General features: G+C 45.5%; 1 pseudogene; it reads left to right on the top strand.

Annotated features, from left to right (window-relative positions):
- The window catches only part of LOC135506584 (lysine-specific demethylase 4C-like), a 60083-nt pseudogene that overhangs the window by 23428 nt on the left and 11261 nt on the right, over positions 1 to 25394 (top strand).

Below are 25394 nucleotides of genomic sequence, written 5' to 3'. Positions count from 1 at the left end.
AATGTCAGCCATCTTGGTCAGGGAGAAATCCAAACCAGTCTAATTGGAATGAATGGCAGTAGAAGGATAATTCTGCTATTTTAAAATAAAACTAAGGTGTGTGATATATCAGAAATTGTGCTATAGAATTATTGTCAACCTAAAAATATTGTCCATAGAAAATGAATGGGAACCATTCGTCTCAAACAGTCTGGCTAACTAACAGATATACAGTGCAGACGAAATTCTTTTAACTTTGTTATTTTACACCATGTCTTTTAAACAGCACTGGCAAAGCGCGGTGGACCAACTCCCTGACCAAAATGGCTGCCCTTTTATCCCATCATAAGAAGGTTCATGTCCATTCTAGAATTGTAATTCCTAATTCTATGCCTCACCCATCATAAGCAGGTTCATGTCCATTCTAGAATTGTAATTCCTAATTCTATGGGTAACCCATCATAAGCAGGTTCATGTCCATTCTAGAATTGTAATTACTAATTCTATTGGTTAGAGATCCAAACGGACCCAAGCCCTTTTTTCTGTTATATCTTCTGGATTCGAGTCCATGTAGACTAATATTTTATCATTCAAATGTTGTTGTTTTTTGACCATCTCAAAGGTATTTAAAATATTTTTTTATTTTATCTGAGAGCGGATTTTCTGTTGTGTCTCTGTTTCACAGGTCCTTGTCGGCAGATGTGTGTGGTGAAAGTCAACAGAATGGAAGTGGAGAGAGACCGGTTGGCCTTCCCCTGTCCTCCTGAACCTCTGCGTCCCTCGTCTTTCCCCTCTCCCTCTTCCGACTTCTCTTCTCGCCCCTCTCCCCTTCTGACCCCTGTCTCAGTGGACCCCACAGAACAAGGGACAGGGGCGGGGACTCACCCTTCACCCCATCTGCATCCCGCTAACCCTCCACAGAACCCCTCAGGGTCAGAGTTCGCAGAGGTCATTAAAGGACCCCATCAGAGGTCCGAGGCTGCCCCTACACCTGCCCGATCAGAAAGAAGAGAAATCCCCGGAGGACCGTTGAAGTCAGTATGTATAGAATCGACCCCGCTGGGACAGGTCCCCGAGGACTGCTCTGTGAATGTCCACCCTTTACAGACCAGGTTACCTTCCCCCAGAACGGTGCACCCGACTGGGGCTCAGGGGTGGACGGACTCGGCCTGTGGCCCTGGAGCTTTTCAATCAAGTTCTTCTTGTGTAGAGAAGTCTTCTTTAAACCTAACCTCAACCCCCAGCACTGAGTATAAAATGGATAAGTGTCAAGGTACCGCGGTAAATACTACTACTACTACGCACAGCAGTCACACCTCTGAAAGCAAAACACCAGCACTTTACAATGACATTTACACGGATACTGACTCTGGGTCCAGAGGACGTGTTATTTCCAGCTCTGGTTCTGGTTCTGGTCCAGCTAGCTTGTTCAGGTGTAGTGAAAAAAACTACACTCCCGTTGAAAACCGTTCCTCTCTCCCTGTGTGTACTACACACAACCGTGTCCCCATACGAAACCCTTCCCTTCTTCCGAGGTGTAGTTTACAAGACTGTTGCCCTCCTCTCCTCCAGAGGAACAACGGGGTGGACATGCCCTTCCTCACTCCAGAACTGTCTGGAGAGACGAGGTTCTGCCCGCCCCTGCCGCCCGTTCTCACCCAGGAGATGCCCTCCCTCACACTCGCCGTCAGCGGAGGTCACGCCGAGATCAAAGGTCAGAGTTCGTCGTCCTCCTCGACTGGCCGACACGGTGGTGCTCTAACCTCACCGGATTTGCCGGGCAGTCACCCGGTCCTCGCCCCCGTGCTCCGACGCGAGACACCCACGACCCTCTCGCCAGGAACGGAAACGTTAACGGACGAGGTGTGCGAGGTGGAGTTGGCGTCAAAGAAGTCAGAGGAAGAGGATTTTCGACCGTTAGCGCCTTGCAGAGACTGGCGCTTGGGTTCTGCTGAAGACCACCACCATAGACCAGAGCTGGAGTTACAGGTAGCGGCTTACGTGGCTAATGCAACTAGCAACGCTCGGCCCAAAATGGACGCCTCTGAACACAAAATGGCCCCCTCTCGGCACTCTGGTCCTACTGAAGACCACCACCATAGGCCAGAGCTGAAGTTACAGGTAGCAGCTTACGCGGCTAGTGCAACTAGCGACGCTCAACCCGAAATGGACGCCTCTCTGCACAAAATGGCCGCCGCTCAACGCTTCCCATCGAGAAGCACTACCAATCCAAACATTGTCTGAGGCAGTGCTGACCCCGAGAACCACTGTAGTCAAACCTCCGCGGAGACCCTTGCTAGCAATAATAACCACATGCTCTGTGACGTTACACTACTGCCAGCGCAGAAACCCAGAAACACAGGGCCTCGGCGGCAACTGCAGCAGTGCCCACGGACTCCGACTCAGAGGGATCCTCCCAAAGAGACCATGGATTTAGAGACTCCAGTACTCAGGGTTTATGTCTAGCGAGCACCAGTTTGACTTGTAAAGATAAGTTGGCACACTTTTCTGAGCTGAGTGAATTAAATGATCATTCAGCAACGGTACAACACCAAAACAACCATGACCAAACTCCACACTCAAACATGGATACCGTTTGTAGTTCCCGAAACGTGGATTCCATTTGTAGTTCCCAAAACGTGGATTCCATTTGTAGTTCCCAAAACGTGGATTCCATTTGTAGTTCCCAAAACGTGGATTCCATTTGTAGTTCCCAAAACGTGGATTCCATTTGTAGTTCCCAAAACGTGGATTCCATTTGTAGTTCCCGAAACGTGGATTCCATTTGTAGTTCTCGAAACGTGGACTCTGTTTGTAGTTCCCAAAGCCTCTACCTGGAGCCCAAACCTTTCTCAGACGGCATCTGGAAGAACCTCAACTCCCAGAGTCCTGCGGTGCTCATCGAGAGCCTCCACCACCCGGAGCTCCCCGCCGACTATACCCACGATGCACTACCTTACACCATGTGGACCGAGCCGCAGTGCAAAGAGGTCACAGACCTCGATCACGAAACTGAGACTGACGACCAGGATCCAGAGGGACATGGGGACGGGCCTCTCACCTGGGCCCAGCTGGAGTCCACCTCTCTGGGGTCGGCCGGTGTCGGGGAGCCCCTGGGCCTCTGTGGAGACTTTGAGCTCCAGAGAGGGGAGGTGGAGGCAGCGGAAGCCCTGGCTCTGTGCAGGGAACTGGGGGTGGAGAGGGAGGCCGAGGGGGCTCTAGAACCTGACCCTCCCGAATCGCCCTTGGAGGAGAGACCGGGGGAAGGAGAGGTGTCAGATATGGAAGAGGGAGATTCGGAGGATGAGGGGCAGAGCAGCACGAGGGAGGAGAGTAGTAGTGAGTCATCGGAAGGAGAGGCTGAAGAAGAGGAGGAAGACTATGATAATGATTTGAGCGACTTTGAGTGTGGCGACTCGGGGCTGGAACCTGGAGAGGTTTGCACTGTGCGTATGGCTGCTAAGACACATGAACACGATAAAGCACACACACATATACGATCACACACACATATACGATCACACACACACACATAACACACACACATATATATACATCACACACACACATACGATAACACACACACATACACACACACACATACGATACACACACACACACATATACGATAACACACACACACACATATACGATAACACACACACACACACACATACGATAACACACACACACACACATATGATAACACACACACACATACGATAACACACACACACACACACACGATAACACACACACATACGATAACACACACACATACGATAACACACACGCTTTGGAAAATACCCATTTCAATCCATTTGATTAACAAAACCATCATATACATATATCCCTATAACACACAAAATGTCCCTATTGGGGCCCGGTCAAAATAACCTACACACACAAAATAACCCTATTGGGGCCCTGGTCAAAATAACCCTATTGGGGCCCCGGTCTAAATAACCCTATTGGGGCCCCGGTCAAATAACCCTATTGGGGCCTAGCCAATTTACTCCCCTATAACCCCGGTCAATGTGGTGCACTATGGAATAGGGTGTCATTTGGGGGGAGGGGACACCTTTTAATCTTTAACCACACAGTCTGATAACCCCCTATCTGTCCCAGTACCCTGATAACACACACACACACAATGACATTTGACCCCCATCTGTCCCAGTACCCTGCTGCACCACACACACACAATGACATTTGACCCCTGTCTTTCCCAGTACCCTGCTGCTCCACACACACACATACGACACACACACACACACACAAAATGACATTTGACCCCTGTCTTTCCCAGTACCCTTTGCAAAACCATCATCATATATGACATTTGACCCTATCTGTCCCAGGGCCCACACACACAAAATGACATCCCTATCTGTCCCAGTACCCTGCTGTCACAACACACCCTATTGGGGCCCCACACACAACACACACCCACACACACCACACACACACACACACACACACCATGTCCCTGACATTGACCCCCTGTCTGTCCCAGTACCCTGCTGCACCACACACACAAAATGACATTTGACCCCTCTTTCCCAAATGTCCCTATTGGGGCCACGGTCAAACATGTCCCTATTGGGGCCCCGGTCAAAAGATCCCTATTTGACCCCCTGTCTGTCCCTATTGGGGCCCACGGTCAAAATGTCCCTATTGGGGCCCCGGTCAAAACACCAATGACATTTGGGGCCCCGGTCTTTCCCAGTACCCTGCTGCACCCACACAACCAATGACATTTGACCCCCTGTCTTTCCCAGTACCCTGCTGGGGCCACACACACACACACACACACACACACACACCAATGACACACCAATGACATTTGACCCCCTGTCTTTCCCAGTACCCTGCTGCACCACACACACACCAATGACATTTGACCCCCAGTCTGTCCCAGTACCCTGCTGCACCCACACACACACACACACACACACACACACACACACACACACACACCAATGACATTTGACCCCCTGTCTTTCCCAGTACCCTGCTGCACCACACACACACCAATGACATTTGACCCCCTGTCTGTCCCAGTACCCTGCTGCACCACACACACACACACATTTGACACATCTGTCCCAGTACACACACACACACACCAATGACATTTGACCCCCTGTCTTTCCCAGTACCCTGCTCCACCACACACACACACAACACCAATGACATTTGACCCCCTGTCTTTCCCAGTACCCTGCTGCACCACACACACACCAATGACATTTGACCCCCTGTCTTTCCCAGTACCCTGCTGCACCACACACACACACCAATGACATTTGACCCCCTGTCCCAGTACCCTGCTGCACCACACACACCAATGACATTTGACCCCCTGTCTGTCCCAGTACCCTGCTGCACCACACACACCAATGACATTTGACCCCCTGTCTGTCCCAGTACCCTGCTGCACCACACACACCAATGACATTTGACCCCCTGTCTTTCCCAGTACCCTGTTGCTCCGCTGGTGAAGAGAACCAGTAAGAGCTGGCGTCGCCCTCTGAGGAGGCCCACCGCCCGGGCCGTGCCCTCCACTGTCAAACAACAGGCTGTCAGCGACGACGGTAGGCACACACACACACACACACACACACACACACACACACACACACACACACACAGGGATGGTTTGCGATGATGGTCGGTTTACCTCAGAATGAGTTTTTAGCCTCAGGAATGCTAATGCCACATTCTTTAACATTGTTACCTGGATAGAAGCAACTTAAAACAAATGTTTTACTTCCTTATGAACGACTCCCACTCTTTAACAATATTACCTGCATAGAAGCAACTTAAAACAAATGTTTTACTTCCTTATGAACGACTCCCACTCTTTAACAATATTACCTACATTTACATTACATTTAAGTCATTTTAACAATATTACCTGGATAGAAGCAACTTAAAACAAATTATCCAGAGCGACTTTTACAATATTACCTGGATAGAAGCAACTTAAAACAAATGTTTTACTTCCTTATGAACGACTCCCACTCTTTAACAATATTACCTGGATAGAAGCAACTTAAAACAAATGTTTTACTTCCTCATGAACAACCATTTTAAGAACAACTGACATTAATATGTCCATTCATTAACTGTCCATTGACAGGTTGTTGTTTTTTTTTACAAATATTTTTATTGGACATTATTGACAGTTCTTGAAATAGATTATTATATAGAGTAAGCATCATACATAAATCAAGATTACAATATTAAGCCACACCCCCAAAACTAACAAACTAAACTCAACGTATGATATTAAAACCCAACATTAACAGTGTTAATATTTTATATTTTAAAACCCAACATTCCCTGCTAGTCCATTAACAGTGTTAATGTTATATATTTAACCCAACATTCCCTGTTAGTCCATTAACAATGTACAGTGACTAGATACAGTCTCTCTGGATAAGAGAGTCTGCTAAATGACTCCCTACTGTCAGTCTCTCTGGATAAGAGTCTGCTAAATGACTCCCTACTGTCAATAAGAGTCTGCTAAATGACCCCTACTGTCAGTCTCTCTGGATAAGAGAGTCTGCTAAATGACTCCCTACTGTAAGTCTCTCTGGATAAGAGAGTCTGCTAAATGACTCCCTACTGTCAGTCTCTCTGGATAAGAGAGTCTGCTAAATGACTCCCTACTGTCAGTCTCTCTGGATAAGAGAGTCTGCTAAATGACTCCCTACTGTCAGTCTCTCTGGATAAGAGAGTCTGCTAAATGACTCCCTACTGTCAGTCTCTGGATAAGAGAGTCTGCTAAATGACTCACTACGGTCAGTCTCTCTGGGTAAGCGAGTCTGCTAAATGACTCACTACGGTCAGTCTCTCTGGATAAGAGAGTCTGCTAAATGACTCACTACTGTCAGTCTCTCTGGATAAGAGAGTCTGCTAAATGACTCCCTTCTGTAAGTATCTCTGGATAAGAGTCTGCTAAATGACTCACTACGGTCAGTCTCTCTGGATAAGAGAGTCTGCTAAATGACTCCCTGGATAAGAGAGTCTGCTAAATGACTCACTACTGTAAGTCTCTCTGGATAAGAGAGTCTGCTAAATGACTCCCTACTGTAAGTCTCTAAATGACTCCCTACTGGATAAGAGAGTCTGCTAAATGACTCACTAAACGACTCACATGTAAATTGTTACTAAAAGCATCAGCATCAAGTCTGTTGGTTCAACAGTCAAGTATCTTTAACTCCGTCACAGATCAGTCCCGTTTTATTTTTTTACCCAGAACCCCCGGAGGTGTCTTTGGGGGAGGAGCAGGAGGCTGAGCCATGGGCTAAGCCCCTCCTCTTCCTGTGGCAGAACAGGAAGTGTTACTTCACGGCGGAGAGAGAGTACAACGCTAACGCAGCCAAGATGTTACCGCACTGCGCTGTCTGCACACTGTTCATGCCCTACTACCAGGTACACAGACAGACACACACACACACACACACAGAGACAGACACACACACACAGAGAGAGACAGGGACACACACACACACACAGACAGACACACAGAGACAGACACACACACACACACACACACAGAGAGACAGACACACACACACACACACACACACACACACACACACACACACAGACAGACAGACAGACAGACAGACAGACACACACACACACACACACACACACACACACACACACACACACACACACAGAGAGACACACACACACACACACACACACACACACACACACACAGACACACACACACACACACACACACAGAGAGACAGACACACACACACACACACACACACACACACAGACACACACACACAGACACAGACACACAGACACACACACACAGACAGACACACACACACAGAGACACACAGAGAGACAGACACGCACACACACACAGAGACAGACACACACACACGCACACACACAGAGAGAGACAGACACACACACACACACACACAGAGAGACAGACACACTGTGTAGGACACGCACAGTTTCACTAACTGTTTTGACAGTCTTCTCCTACAACCATGGACAAGCCACGCACTGTCATCAACACTCCAGCACAGAGTCATATCACTACAGACAAACTCTCCTTCAATCCGCATACCCAGCCTGAGGACAGAGCTGACCGCCTCAACACACACCTCCCTCCCCCGTCTCCCACCACCTCCAGGACTAGAGGAGGACCAGGGGGTCTGAGGAGACAAGACCCTGCTACCAGAGATCTGTTTCAGCTACAGGGAGCAGACGTGCCCCCACACCCCCACCAACGCCCTACTGCAGGAGGACGACACCAGCCCGCTGATCACCTGTCAGGGGTGCTGTCTACAGGTTCACGCTAGTGAGTAGGGAGAGAAGAGGGTGGAGGGACAGGGTGTGTGTGTGTGTGTGTGTGCTCCATGTTCTGAGCTCTGGTGGAGACAGACACACACACAGAGAGACAGACTCGCACACATTAGTTGGATTTCTCTCGTCAGAGATTGTTTCGACACACACACATCCTGTACAACTTTTCCTGCCAATACCAGACACACACACACGCACACACACAGAGAGAAGATATGGTATGGTGTGTCTGTTATTTCAACCTTTGAAAGGAGTCTGACTGTCTGTTTTGGTTCACATGAATAGAAGATGATTGGAGAAGGAAAGACACCCCACAGACAGACACACAGACACACAGACACACAGACAGACAGACACTCTTTCACACACCTGTCTCCATACCATCTCTTTCTGACAGTCTGTATTGTATATGGAATGTTCTCTTTCTGGCAGTCTGTATTGAATATGGAACGTTCTCTTTCTGGCAGTCTGTATTGTAGTGGATATGGAATGTTCTCTTTCAGGCAGTCTGTATTGTAGTGAATATGAGAATGACACTCTTTCTGGCAGTCTGTATTGAATATGGAACAGAGAGTCTGACAGTGAATATGGAATGTTCTCTTTCTGACAGTCTGTATTGTAGTGAATATGGAATGTTCTCTTTCTGACACACTGTAGTAGTGAATAGAATGTTCTCACACGCACACTTTCACAGTCTGAGAGAATAGACACACTGTGTATTGAGTGAATATGGAATGTTCGACTAGTTTGGCAGTCTGAATATGGAATGTTCTCTTTCTGTCTGTATTGTAGTGAATATGGAATGTTTTTTCTGACAGTCTTCTCCATTTACAACCATTTAGGACTTAAGAGCCACAAATTGGTGAATTCACCTTCTGACATCCAGTGGAACAGCCACTTTACAATCAGTGCATCTAAATCATTTAAGGGGGGGTCTCCTTACTTATCCTATCCTAGGTATTCCTTGAAGAGGTGGGGTTTCAGGTGTCTCCGGAAGGTGGTGATTGACTCCGCTGTCCTGGCGTCCCCGAGTTTGTTCCACCATTGGGGGGCCTCGAACAGTTTTGACTGGGCTGAGCGGAAGCTGACTTCCTCAGTGGTAGGGAGGCGAGCAGGCCAGAGGTGGATGAACGCAGTGCCCTTGTTTCAGGGCCTGGAGCCTGGAGCAGACGTGCCCCCCTCCCAGCCCGTAGGCAAGCACCATGGTCTTGTAGGATGCGACTTCACTGGAAGCCAGTGATCACCTGTCAGAGAACTTGGGAAGGTTGAACACCAGACGGGTTCACGCTGGATGAGTTGGGGGTTTAATGGCACAGGCAGGGCCCAGCCAACAGCGGTTGCAGTAATCCAGACGTGTGTGATGTGTGTGCCTGGATTGTGTGCTCCATGTTCTGAGCTCTGGTGGAAAAAGTTCACTGAGTACAAAGCCTGATGTGTCTCTCTCTCTCTCATTAGTTGGTTCTTAGCACTTGGAGTTTCCTCGTCAGCTTGTTGATTGTTTCGTCTCACTACACAGCATCCTGTACAACTTTTCACCTGCCAATTGGTTGACCACACAGGGTGTTGTCCAGGATCACGCAGGTTCACACTCTGGGAGGAGGACACAATGGAGTTGTCAGACCGAGGGAAGATATGGTATGGTGTGTCTGTTATTTCAAGCAGCCTTTGAAGGAGTCTGACTGTCTGTTTCCACACTGATATGTCTGAATAGAAGATGATTGGAGAAGGGAAAGGAACCCTGCATAGCACAGACAGAATATGGAATGTTCTCAGACTGACAGACTGTATTGTAGTGAATATGGAATGTTCTCTTTCTGGCAGTCTGTAGAGGAAGATATGGAATGGTGTGTCTTTCTTTCAGTCTGTATTGAAATATGGAATGTTCTCTTTTGGCAGTCTGATTGTATGAATATGGAATGTTCTCTTTCTGATCTGTATTGAAGTGAATATGGAATGTTCTCTTTCTGACAGTCATTGTACACAATATGGAATGTTCTCTTTCTGACAGTCTGTATTGTAGTGAATATGGAATGTTCTCTTTCTGACAGACAGTACACACAGACAACAGACAGACACTCTTTCTGTGTCCTGTCTCCATATGGATCTCTTTCTGACAGTCTGTATTGTAGTGAATATGGAATGTTCTCTTTCTGGCAGTCTGTATTGTAGTGAATATGGAATGTTCTCTTTCTGGCAGTCTGTATTGTAGTGAATATGGAATGTTCTCTTTCTGGCAGTCTGTATTGTAGTGAATATGGAATGTTCTCTTTCTGACAGTCTGTATTGTAGTGAATATGGAATGTTCTCTTTCTGACAGTCTGTATTGTAGTGAATATGGAATGTTCTCTTTCTGACAGTCTGTATTGTAGTGAATATGGAATGTTCTCTTTCTGACAGTCTGTATTGAATATGGAATGTTCTCTTTCTGGCAATAATATGGAATGTTCTCTTTCTGACAGTCTGTATTGAATATGGAATGTTCTCTTTCTGACAGTATGGAATGTTCTCTTTCTGGCAGTCTGTATTGAATATGGAATGTTCTCTTTCTGGCAGTCTGTATTGAATATGGAATGTTCTCTTTCTGGCAGTCTGTATTGAATATGGAATGTTCTCTTTCTGGCAGTCTGTATTGAATATGGAATGTTCTCTTTCTGGCAGTCTGTATTGAATATGGAATGTTCTCTTTCTGGCAGTCTGTATTGTAGTGGATATGGAACTTTTGGACAGTCTGTATTGTAGTGGATATGGAACTTTTGGACAGTCTGTATTGTAGTGGATATGGAACTTTCGGACAGTCTGTATTGTGGTGGATATGGAACATTCTCTTTTTTGGAGCAGTTACTATTTCCTCTGACTGACCATGTGGTCTTCCCCATGTAGACTGTGTTAGAGGAGATCGGATCTGCTGTGATGGGATAATGTGTGGTTGCGTTCTGTGTTCTTATGCTCCGTCCTGTATCGTCACCGCTAGGTTGCTATGGCGTCGCCGCTGATGATGTCAGCGAGGACTGGTCGTGTGATCGCTGCGCGGACGGAACCTTGACGGCTGTAAGTAGCCAATCAGATTTGTTTCTTCTGTATGACATCACTTTAATAGATGTTGTTGATTTGATACGTCTATGAGTATTTATTTATGATTGAAATGGGTGAATGTAATCTCCCTCTTCCTCTTCTTTCTCTCTTTCCCAGGAGTGTTGTCTGTGTAATCTGAGAGGAGAGGAGCTCTGAAGAAAACTACAGATGACAAGTAAGGACAATTTATGAATGGCCCGTTAGTTATGCTGAATGCCCGTTAGTTATGCTGAATGCCCGTTAGTTATTACGAATGACCCGTTAGTTATTATGAATGACCCGTTAGTTATTATGAATGGCCCGTTAGTTATTATGAACGGCCCGTTAGTTATTATGAACGGCCCGCTAGTTATTATGAATGGCCCGCTAGTTATTATGAATGGCCCGTTAGTTATTATGAATGGCCCGTTAGTTACTACGAATGGCCCGTTAGTTACTACGAATGGCCCGTTAGTTATTACGAATGGCCTGTTAGCTATTACGAATGGCCCGTTAGTTATTACGAATGGCCCGTTAAAGGAATGGCCCGTTACTGGCCCGTTAGTTATTACGTTATTACGAACGGCCCGTTAGTTATTACGAATGGCCCGTTAGTTATTAGGTGGCCCGTTAGTTATAAAGAATGGCCCGTTAGTTATTACGAATGGCCCGTTAGTTATTACGAATGGCCCGCTAGTTATTACGAATGGCCCGGTAGTTATTACGAATGGCCCGGTAGTTATTATTAATGTCCCATTAGTTATTATGAACGGCCCGTTAGTTATTACGAATGGCCCGGTAGTTATTACGAATGGCCCGTTAGTTATTATGAACTGACCCGTTAGTTATTACGAATGGCCCGTTAGTTATTACGAATGGCCCGTTAGTTATTACGAATGGCCCGTTAGAGGTAAAGGTCGGTAAAGGTCTGACTGTCGTTGGTAAAGGTCTGACTGTCGTAAAAGGTCTGACTGTCGTTGATACGTACTGACTGTGAAGGTCTGACTGTCTGACTTGTCGTTGATACGGTAAAGGTCTGACTGTCGTTGATACGGTAAAGGTCTGACTGTCGTTGATACGGTAAAGGTCTGACTGTCGTTGTACGGTAAAGGTCTGACTGTCGTTGGTACGGTAAAGGTCTGACTGTCGTTGGTACGGTAAAGGTCTGACTGTCGTTGGTACGGTAAAGGTCTGACTGTCGTTGGTACGGTAAAGGTCTGACTGTCGTTGGTACGGTAAAGGTCTGACTGTCGTTGGTAAAAGGTCTCTGACTGTCGTTTGGTAAAGGTCTGACTGTCGTTGATCTGACTGGTTGGTACGTTAAAGGTCTGACTGTCTTTGTGTCGTTGTTATTACGGTAAAGGTCTGACTGTCTTTTTTTGTGTGACAATTTTACTATTCTTTTCTATCTGTGCCTTTTTTGAAGTTTCAATCCTTCTGGACTGTAATGTGATTTTTTGGGATAAAATAATGAAAGTGTGTGTCGTTGTGTGTGTGTGTAGGTGGGCCCACGTGATGTGTGCAGTAGGTCTGTCAGAGGTCTGGTTCAGGGATGAGGCCAGTAGGAGTCCCATTGATATCAGCAGAATACCCATGCAGAGATACAAACTGGTGAGAACACACACACACACACACACACACACACACACACACACACACACACACACACACACACACACACACACACACACACACACACACACACACACACACACACACACACACACACACACACACACACACACACACACACACACACACACACACACACACACACACACACAGACACACACACACACACACACACACACACACAGACACAGACACACACACACACACACACACACACACACACACACACACACACACAGACACAGACACAGACACAGACACAGACACGCACACACACGCACACACACACAGACACGCACACAGACGCACACAGACGCACACACACACACACACACACACACACACACACACAGACACGCACACAGACACACACACAGACGCACACACGCACACACACGCACACACACACGCACACACACGCACACACACACACACACACACACACACACACACACACACAAAGGAATTCCCAGGTCCTAGTAGAATAGTTCTTATTCAGTGTTCAGTGGTAATTAAAACATGTGCCCCAATCAACAGTGGATAATGAGCTACTGTGTGAGAGAGAATGGGTGTGTGTGTGTGTGTGTGATTTCAGTGATGAGCAGGGAGAGACTGAGGGTGGCGCTGACACACCTCTCTCTCTCCCTGCAGTCGTTCTTTCATTCTTTCTTTCTTTCAGTTTCGCGCCCCCCCACCGCAACCCTACACATTCATAATTTAGACGTACACACACACACACACACACACACACACAGATAAACCCGTTGTCCTCACAGCAGTGCAGCAACACATGTATAATTTACTGTGTGGAGGTCGTTTTAGGCATGGCTCCACACAGGGCCCAGATACACTCAGGAGAGGAGAGGAGAGGAGGGGAGAGGAGAGGAGAGGAGGGGAGAGGAGGGGAGGGGAGAGGGAGGGAGGGAGGGAGGGGGGGAGGGGAGGGGAGGGAAGGAGGGGGAGGGAGGGAGGGGAGGGGGAGGAGGGAGAGGAGAGGAGAGGGAGGTCCCAGGGGAGGGGTGGTTGTGGGAGGGGAGGGGAAGGGGAGAGGAGAGGCCTTCCTCTTGGCAGAGGGGGTCTTGTTGAGGCCAGGGGAGAGGAGAGGAGGGGAGGAGGGAGAAAGTGGGTTACACACGTCCCAATAATCTCTACTTCCTCCTGGGTGGTAGTGGCGATTGGCGCCGAACATTTTCGAGGCCTTCCTCTTGGCAGACGGTGTCTTGTTGTTGCCAATGTCCTGTAAGTTTACGTTACGAGTTACTCAAACATAACTAAATGAAGGGTGGTGCCCCGTGACATTTCGGGGAACGTTATAGTCTTCCGCCGGTCCAGTTGTTATTTATTATGGGAGGTTGTTCGTTCTAAAAGAGGCTCTTATGTCTCCAGTATCTTTTGTCTCCAGTATCTTATGTCTCCAGTATCTTTTGTCTCCAGTATCTTTTGTCTCCAGTATAATTTGGTCACTTTAGATCAGGGATTAAGCCGTTTTTTTTTACACTGAAAACGTTTTACCATCCGGAAAATGATTTAGTTTTTGGAGTGGCGGTCCGTTGCGGCTAAATGAACGTAGGGGGAACACTGCATATGTAAAGGGGAAGGGGGAGAGATACCTAGTCAGTTGTCCAACTGAATGTATTCAACCGAAACGTGTCTTCCCCATTTAACCCAACCCCTCTGAATCAGAGAGGTGATGGGGGGGGGGCTGCCTTAATTGACATCCATGTCATCGGAGAACAGGGTTTAACTGCCTTGTTCAGGGGCAGAATGACAGATGTTTTACCTTGTCAGCTCAGGGATTTGATTCAGCAACCTTTCTGATTACTGGCCCAACGCTCTAACCACCAGGCTACCTGCCTCCTCTAACCACTAGGCTACCTGCCTCCTCTAACCACTAGACTACCTGCCTCCTCTAACCACTAGACTACCTGCCTCCTCTAACCACCAGGCTACCTGCCTCCTCTAACCACTAGACTACCTGCCTCCTCTAACCACTAGACTACCTGCCTCCTCTAACCACTAGACTACCTGCCTCCTCTAACCACTAGACTACCTGCCTCCTCGAACCACTAGACTACCTGCCTCCTCTAACCACCAGGCTACCTGCCTCCTCTAACCACTAGACTACCTGCCTCCTCTAACCACTAGACTACCTGCCTCCTCTAACCACTAGGCTACCTGCCTCCTCTAACCACTAGGCTACCTGCCTCCTCTAACCACTAGACTACCTGCCTCCTCTAACCACTAGGCTACCTGCCTCCTCTAACCACTAGACTACCTGCCTCCTCTAACCACTAGGGTACCTGCCTCCTCTTAACCACCAGGCTACCTGCCTCCTCTAACCACTAGGCTACCTGCCTCCTCTAACCACAAGGCCGCCTGCCTCCTCTAACCACAAGGCTGCCTGCCTCCTCTAACCACTAGACTACCTGCCTCCTCTAACCACTAGGCCACCTGCCTCCTCTAACCACTAGGCCACCTGCCTCCTCTAACCACCAGGCTGCCTGCCACCTCTAACCACCAGGCCCCCTGCCTCCTCTAACCACCAGGCCGCCTGCCTCCTCTAACCACCAGGCCGCCTGCCTCCTCTAACCACCAGGCCGCCTGCCTCCTCTAACCACCAGGCCGCCTGCCTCCTCTAACCACCAGGCCGCCTGCCTCCTCTAACCACCAGGCCGCCTGCCTCCTCTAACCACCAGGCCGCCTGCCTCCTCTAACCACCAGGCCGCCTGCCTCCTCTAACCACCAGGCCGCCTGCCTCCTCTAACCACCAGGCCGCCTGCCTCCTCTAACCACCAGGCCGCCTGCCTCCTCTAACCACAAGGCCGCCTGCCTCCTCTAACCACTAGGCCGCCTGCCTCCTCTAACCACAAGGTACCGCCTGCCTCCTCTAACCACTGTAGACTACCATGCCTCCTCTAACCACTGAGGCCACCTGCCTCCTCTAACCACTAGGCCACCTGCCTCCTCTAACCACCAGGCTACCTGCCTCCTCTAACCACTAGGCTACCTGATCCTTCAATCTAGTACCACTAGAAACTAATGATGGGTACCTAAATCCTAACCACCAGGCTGTGTCATCTCTAACCACCAGGCTACCTGCCTCCTCTATCTACTGGTTACTCCCTAACCACTAGGATTTTTACCTGCCTCCTCTAACCACTAGGCTACCTCAACTCCTCTAACCACTAGGCTACCTGCCTCCTCTAACCACTAGGCTACCTGATCCTCTAACCACTACTATGTCCTCTAACCACCAGGCTACCTGTTTCCTCTATGTTAACCTATAGGGTTAAATCTGATATTTAGTCTCTAACCACTAGGCTACCTTTAGTCTACTATAACCACCTAGGCTGCCTGCCTACTATGTAACCACCAGGCTACCTGCCTATTTAGTCTCTAACCACCAGGCTACCTGCCTCCTTAGGCTACCTGCCTAACTCACTATCCTAGGGTTAAATCTGTTGGCTACCTGCCTCCTCTAACCAACTAGGCTACCTGCCTCCTCTAACCAACTAGGCTACCTGCCTCCTCTAACCACCAGGCTACCTATTTAGCTACTCCTCTAACCACCAGGCTACCTGCCTCCTCTAACCACTAGACTACCTGCCTCCTCTAACCACTTAGACTACCTGCCTCCTCTAACCACTAGACTACCTGCCTTTAGTCTCTATGCCACTGTAGGCTACCTGCCTCCTCTAACCACTAGACTACCTGCCTCCTCTAACCACTAGGCTACCTGCCTCCTCTAACCACTAGACTAAATCTGTTCCTCTTAACTACTATGTTAACTAACTGTAGTAAATCTGTTGATATTTAGTCTACTATGGAAACTAATGATGGGGTTAAATCTGTAGTACTGCCATGCCTACTGGAAACTAATGATGGGGTTAATTAAATCTGTAGTACTGCCATGCCTACTGGAAACTAATGATGGGGTTAATTAAATCTGTAGTTAACTGCCATGCCTACTGGAAACTAATGATGGGGTTAATTAAATCTGTAGTACTGCCATGCTGACTGGAAACTAATGATGGGGTTAAATCTGATAGTACTACTATGCTTACTGGAAAAATCTAATGATGGGGTTAATTAAATTTAGTCTTCTATGTAACTGCCTGCCTACTGGAAACTAATGTTAACTAATGATGGGTAATTAAATCTGTAGTACTGCCATGCTTACTGGAAACTAATGATGGGGTTAATTAAATCTGTAGTACTGCCAGGCTGACTGGAAACTAATGATGGGGTTAATTAAATCTGTAGTACTGCCATGCCTACTGGAAACTAATGATGGGGTTAATTAAATCTGTAGTACTGCCATGCCTACTGGAAACTAATGATGGGGTTAATTAAATCTGTAGTACTGCCATGCCTACTGGAAACTAATGATGGGGTTAATTAAATCTGTATGTACTGCCATGCTTACTGGAAACTAATGATCTTCAATGAACTGTACTACTGGGATAAATCTGTTGATATTTAGTCTACTATGGAAACTAATGATGGGGTTAAATCTGTAGTACTGCCATGCCTACTGGAAACTAATGATGGGGTTAATTAAATCTGTAGTACTGCCATGCCTACTGGAAACTAATGATGGGGTTAATTAAATCTGTAGTACTAACCATGCTGACTGGAAACTAATGATGGGGTTAATCTGTTGTACTGCCATGCTTACTGGAAACTAATGATGGGGTTAATTAAAATCTGTAGTACTGCCATGCCTACTGGAAACTAATGATGGGGTTAATTAAATCTGTAGTACTGCCATGCTTACTAAAACTAATGATGATAAGTCTAATATGTTAACTGACTATAGGGTTAAATCTGATATTTAGTCTTCTAAACTAACTGGGTTAAATCTGATATTTAGTACTACCATGCCTACTGGAAACTAATGATGGGGTTAATTAAATCTGTAGTACTGCCATGCCTACTGGAAACTAATGATGGGGTTAAATCTGTAGTACTGCCATGCTTACTGGAAACTAATGATGGGGTTAATTAAATCTGTAGTACTGCCATGCTTACTGGAAACTAATGATGGGGTTAATTAAATCTGTAGTACTTGCTTACTGGAAACTAATGATGGGGTTAATTAAATCTGTAGTACTGCCATGCCTACTGAAACTAATGATGGGGTTAATTAAATCTGTAGGTTAACTCTGATGTTTAGTGCTGACTGGAAACTAATGATGGGGTTCAATCTGTAGTACTGCCATGCTACTATGAAACTAATGATGGGGTTAATTAAATCTGTAGTACTGCCATGCCTACTGGAAACTAATGATGGGGTTAATTAAATCTGTAGTACTGCCATGCTTACTGGAAACTAATGATGGGGTTAATTAAATCTGTAGTACTGCCAGGCTGACTGGAAACTAATGATGGGGTTAATTAAATCTGTAGTACTGCCATGCCTACTGGAAACTAATGATGGGGTTAATTAAATCTGTAGTACTGCCATGCTACTACTAACTATGGAAACTAATGATGGGGTTAATTAAATCTGTAGTACTGCCATGCCTACTGGAAACTAATGATGGGGTTAATTAAATCTGTAGTACTGCCATGCTATTTAGACTGGTTAAACTAATGATGGGGTTAAATCTGTTGTACTGCCATGCTTACTGGAAACTAATGATGGGGTTAATTAAATCTGTATGTACTAACATGCCTTGGAAACTAATGATGGGGTTAATTAAATCTGTAGTACTGCCATGCCTAACTGGAAACTAATGATGGGGTTAATTAAATCTATAGTACTGCCATTTAGCTACTGGAAACTAATGATGGGGTTAAATCTGTTGATATTTAGTCTACTATGTTAACTAACTATAGGGTTAAATCTGATATTTAGTCTACTATGTACTGGAAACTAATGATGGGGTTAATTAAATCTGTAGTACTAACATGCCTTACTGATGATGAAACTAATGATGGGGTTAAAATCTGTAGTACTGCCATGCTAACTACTGGAAACTAATGATGGGGTTAATTAAATCTGTAGTACTGCCATGCCTACTGGAAACTAATGATGGGGTTAATTAAATCTGTAGTACTGCCATGCCTACTGGAAACTAATGATGGGGTTCAATCTGTAGTACTGCCATGTTAACTTACTGGGTTAAACTAATGATATGGTTAATTAAATCTGTAGTACTGCCATGCTTACTGGAAACTAATGATGTTAATTAACTAAACTCTGATATTTAGTCTACTATGTTTAACTGGGTTAAACTGAATTTAGATGGGGTAACTAATTAAATCTGTAGTACTGCCATGCCTACTGGAAACTAATGATGGGGTTAATTAAATCTGATATTACTGCCATGCTGACTGGAAACTAATGATGGGGTTCAATCTGTAGTACTGCCATGCTTACTGGAAACTAATGATGGGGTTAATTAAATCTGTAGTACTGCCATGCTTACTGGAAACTAATGATGGGGTTAAATCTGTAGTACTGCCATGCTGACTGGAAACTAATGATGGGGTTCAATCTGTAGTACTGCCAGGCTGACTGGAAACTAATGATGGGGTTAAATCTGCCATGCTTACTGGAAACTAATGATGATATTTAGTCTACTATGTTAACTAACTGGGTTAATTAATGTGAATGTGTTCATCTCCAGCTGTGTAGAGACACTAGCCAAGTCTATCTACATACGTGTTACTTAAATGAGCTTCATTGACTGTATATCAGTTGAGTTGATTTTAACTATAGGGTTAAATCTGTGTTGAGTCAGACTTGGAAGCGTGAGAACAGATTTAACTATATGGGTAAGATTGGTGCTTACGGTCTAACTATAGGGATAAATCTGTTTATTTAGTCTACTATGTTAACTGACTATAGGGTTAAATCTGATATTTAGTCTACTATGTTAACTGACTATAGGGTTAAATCTGATATTTAGTCTTCTATGTTAACTAACTATAGGGTTAAATCTGATATTTAGTCTACTATGTTAACTAACTATAGGATTAAATCTGTTGATATTTAGTCTACTATGTTAACTAACTATAGGGTTAAATCTGTTGATATTTAGTCTACTATGTTAACTAACTATAGGGTTAAATCTGATATTTAGTCTACTATGTTAACTAACTATAGGGTTAAATCTGATATTTAGTCTACTATGTTAACTAACTATAGGGATAAATCTGTTGATATTTAGTCTTCTATGTTAACTAACTATAGGGTTAAATCTGATATTTAGTCTTCTATGTTAACTAACTATAGGGTTAAATCTGTTGATATTTAGTCTTCTATGTTAACAAACTATAGGGTTAAATCTGTTGATATTTAGTCTTCTATGTTAACTAACTACAGGGTTAAATCTGATATTTAGTCTTCTATGTTAACTAACTACAGGGTTAAATCTGATATTTAGTCTTCTATGTTAACTAACTATAGGGTTAAATCTGTTGATATTTAGTCTACTATGTTAACTAACTACAGGGTTAAATCTGATATTTAGTCTACTATGTTGACTAACTATAGGGATAAATCTGATATTTAGTCTACTATGTTAACTAACTACAGGGTTAAATCTGATATTTAGTCTACTATGTTAACTAACTACAGGGATAAATCTGATATTTAGTCTATGTTAACTAACTATAGGGTTAAATCTGATATTTAGTCTACTATGTTGACTAACTATAGGGATAAATCTGTTGATATTTAGTCTACTATGTTAACTAACTACAGGGTTAAATCTGATATTTAGTCTATTATGTTAACTAACTATAGGGTTAAATATGTTGATGATATTTAGTCTACTATGTTAACTAACTACAGGGTTAAATCTGATATTTAGTCTACTATGTTAACTAACTATAGGGTTAAATCTGATATTTAGTCTACTATGTTAACTAACTACAGGGTTACCTCTGTCTTGGAGTGTGGTCATATCTCCTGCTGTATAGAGATGTTTAGTTTATATAAATGTTTCATTTACATATGCATTCACTTAGTGAATTCAGTTGAGTTGATTCTCTGTAGCAGAGTTGATTCTCTGTAGCAGAGTTGATTCTCTGTAGCAGAGTTGATTCTCTGTAGCAGAGTTGATTCTCTGTAGCAGAGTTGATTCTCTGTAGCAGAGTTGATTCTCTGTAGCAGAGTTGATTCTCTGTAGCAGAGTTGATTCCCTGTAGCAGAGTTGATTCCCTGTAGCAGAGTTGATTCCCTGTAGCAGAGTTGATTCCCTGTAGCAGAGTTGATTCCCTGTAGCAGAGTTGATTCCCTGTAGCAGAGTTGATTCCCTGTAGCAGAGTTGATTCCCTGTAGCAGAGTTGATTCCCTGTAGCAGAGTTGATTCCCTGTAGCAGAGTTGATTCCCTGTAGCAGAGTTGATTCCCTGTAGCAGAGTTGATTCCCTGTAGCAGAGTTGATTCCCTGTAGCAGAGTTGATTCCCTGTAGCAGAGTTGATTCCCTGTAGCAGAGTTGATTCCCTGTAGCAGAGTTGATTCCCTGTAGCAGAGTTGATTCCCTGTAGCAGAGTTGATTCCCTGTAGCAGAGTTGATTCCCTGTAGCAGAGTTGATTCCCTGTAGCAGAGTTGATTCCCTGTAGCAGAGTTGATTCCCTGTAGCAGAGTTGATTCCCTGTAGCAGAGTTGATTCTCTGTAGCAGAGTTGATTCTTTCTCTGTCTCTGTGTGTAGAAGTGTATCTACTGCCGTAAGCGGTGTGTGAGGCGTGGCCAGGGCGGGGGAGGGGCATGTATCCAGTGTTCGTGCGGTCGCTGTCCCACCTCCTTCCACGTTACCTGTGCCCACGCCGCCGGGGTCACCATGGAGCCGGACGAGTGGCCTTACGTGGTGTCAATCACCTGCCACAGGCACCAATCACGGAGCTCGTCTGCTGTGAGTACTCAGAGCGGCTCGGCTTCGGTCCCTCCCACCACAGTAGGTAACACACACACACCAAGTAGACACACACACACCAAGTAGACACACTCACACACCAAGTAGACATAGACACACTCACACACCAAGTAGACACACACACACACACACACACACACTTGCATAAGACAGCTAGACATCCATCCACATAAGCTGACCTAACAAGCACACCTACATCACGGTCCCTCTCAGCCCTGCTGAACAGTTCCCTTTTCTTAACCAACTCACTTCATTTGTCTTTTCCCAATGCCAGCTTTGAGCCTTGGTGACCATGGAGCTTTGAGCCTTGGTTACCATGGAGCTTTGGTGACCATGGAGCTTTGAGCCTTGGTTACCATGGAGCTTTGAGCCTTGGTTACCATGGAGCTTTGAGCCTTGGTTACCATGGAGCTTTGAGCCTTGGTGACCATGGAGCTTTGAGCCTTGGTTACCATGGAGCTTTGAGCCTTGGTGACCATGGAGCTTTGAGCCTTGGTGACCATGGAGCTTTGATCCTTGGTTACCATGGAGCTTTGAAGCTTGGTGACCATGGAGCTTTGAGGCTTGGTTACCATGGAACTTTGAGGCTTGGTTACCATGGAGCTTTGAGCCTTGGTTACCATGGAGCTTTGAGCCTTGGTGACCATGGAGCTTTGAGCCTTGGTGACCATGGAGCTTTGAGCCTTGGTGACCATGGAGCTTTGAGCCTTGGTGACCATGGAGCTTTGAAGCTTGGTTACCATGGAGCTTTGAGCCTTGGTTACCATGGAGCTTTGAGCCTTGGTTACCATGGAGCTTTGAGCCTTGGTTACCATGGAGCTTTGAGCCTTGGTTACCATGGAGCTTTGAGGCTTGGTTACCATGGAGCTTTAAGGCTTGGTTACCATGGAGCTTTGAGGCTTGGTTACCATGGAGCTTTGAGGCTTGGTTACCATGGAGCTTTGAGGCTTGGTTACCATGGAGCTTTGAGGCTTGGTTACCATGGAGCTTTGAGGCTTGGTGACCATGGAGCTTTGAGCCTTGGTTACCATGGAGCTTTGAGGCTTGGTTACAAATATAACTTTCTTGACACACTCTGGTCTTTTATCCTCAGCCAGACGGTGATATCTCTCTGTCCTTCCATCTCTCTCTCTCTCTCTCAGCAGCGTGCAGCATTTCAGAAGGACATCGTCCTGGGTCAGACCGTCATCTCCAAACACAAGAACCTGCGGTACTACAGTTCAAAGGTCACCCAGGTGACCTCCCAGACCTTCTATGAGGTCATGTTTGATGACGGATCCTTCAGCAACGACACCTACCCAGAGGACATAGTGGTGAGGAGGGATACACACACACACACACACCCACACACCCAGAGGACATAGTGGTGAGGAGGGATACACACACACACACACACACACACACACATACACCACACACACATACACACACACACACACACACACACACACCCCCCCCAGAGGAGATAGTGGTGAGGAGGGACACACACACACACACCCACCCAGAGGACATAGTGGTGAGGAGGGATACACACACACAGACACACACACACACACACACACACACACACACACCCCCACCCACCCAGAGGACATAGTGGTGAGGAGGGATACACACACACACCCACACACACACACACACACACACACCCAGAGGACATAGTGGTGAGGAGGGACACCCCATTGAGCTCCTCTCCTGTCCTCTCAGAGCCGGGACTGTGCCCGTCTCGGGCCTCCAGAAGTAGGGGAGGCTGTCCAGGTGAAGTGGCCTGATGGACTCTTCTATGGAGCCAAATACCAGGGATCCAACACCTCGCATATGTACCAGGTAAACACACACACACACACACACATATACACACACACATATACACACATACACGTATACAAACACACATACACATACACACACGCAGAGACACACACGCACGCACACACGCATACACGCAGAGGCACACACGCAGAGGCACGAACGCACACGCACATACAGTACCAGTCAAAAGTTTGGACACACCTACTCATTCAAGGGTTTTTCTTTATTTTGACTATGTTCTACATTGTATAATAATAATGAAGACATCAAAACTATGAAATAACACATATGGAATCGTGTTGTAACCCAAAAAATGTTAAACAAATCAAAATATGTTATATTTGAGATTCTTCAAAGTAGTTACCCTTTGCCTCGATGACAGCTTTGCACACTCATGGCATTCTCTCAACCAGCTTCATGGTAGTCTCACCCGGAATGCATTTCAATTAACAGGTGTGCCTTGTTAAAAGTGAATTTGTGGAATTTCTTTCCTTAACCTCTCTAGGGGGTGTGGGACGATAGCATCCCACCTGGCCAACATCCAGTGAAATTGCAGAGCGCCAAATTCAAAAACAGAAATACTCATTATATAAAAATTAATAAAACATACAGGTGTTAAACATCGTTTTAAAGATGTACTTCTTGTTAATCCAGCCACGGTGTCAGATTTCAAAAAGGTTTTACGGCGAAAGCACACCATGGGATTATCTGAGAACAGCGCCCAGCAGACAAATCATTACAAACAGTTACCAGCCAAGTAGAGGAGATGCACAAGTCAGAAATAGAGATACAATGAATCACTTACTTTTGATGATCTTCATATGGTTGCGCACTCACAAGATTCCCATTTACTCAATAAATGTTTGTTTTATTCGATAAAGTACCTCTTTTATATCCAAAAACCTCAGTTTTGTTCAGTAATCCACAGGATCAAAGGCAGTCACAACAGGCAAACGAAAAATCCAAAAAGTATCAGTAAAGTTTGTAGAAACATGTCATACGATGTTTAGAATCAATCCTCAGGTTGTTTTTAGTCATAATAATCAATAATATTTCATCCGGACAGAAGCTTCGTCAATATAAAAGGAAAACAAGAAAGGCTCTCAGTCGCGCGCATGAAAAACCTCTGTGACACGGCAGGGTCCACTCCCTCATTTTTCGGAATACAAGCCTAAAGCAATTTCTATAGACATCTAGTGGAAGCCATAGGAAGTGCAATTTGAGTCCTAAGTCAATGGAATTTTGTATAGGCAGTCAATGGAAACATAAAATAACATAAAAATAATTCCACTTCCTGGATGGATTTTTCTCAGGTTTTCGCCTGCCATTTCAGTTCTGTTATACTCACAGACATTATTATAACCGTTTTAGAAACTTTGGAGTGTTTTCTATCCAAATATACTAATTATATACATATCCTAGCTTCTGGGCCTGAGTAGCAGGCAGTTTACTTTGGGCACGCTTTTCATCCGGAGGTGAAAATAGTGCCCCCTACCCCTTGTGAGGTTAATGCGTTTGAGCCAATCTGTTAGGGGTGGTATACATAAGATAGCCCTATTTGGTAAAAGACCAAGTCCATATTATGGCAAGAACAGCTCAAATAAGCAAAGAGAAATAACAGTCCATCATTACTTTAAGACATGAAGGTCAGTCAGTTCAGAAAATTAAAAACTTTGAA

The sequence above is a fragment of the Oncorhynchus masou genome, chromosome 20 (genome assembly GCF_036934945.1).
Source record: "Oncorhynchus masou masou isolate Uvic2021 chromosome 20, UVic_Omas_1.1, whole genome shotgun sequence".
Taxonomy (NCBI): Eukaryota; Metazoa; Chordata; class Actinopteri; order Salmoniformes; family Salmonidae; genus Oncorhynchus; species Oncorhynchus masou.
This window is presented reverse-complemented; position numbering and strand designations above follow the sequence as displayed.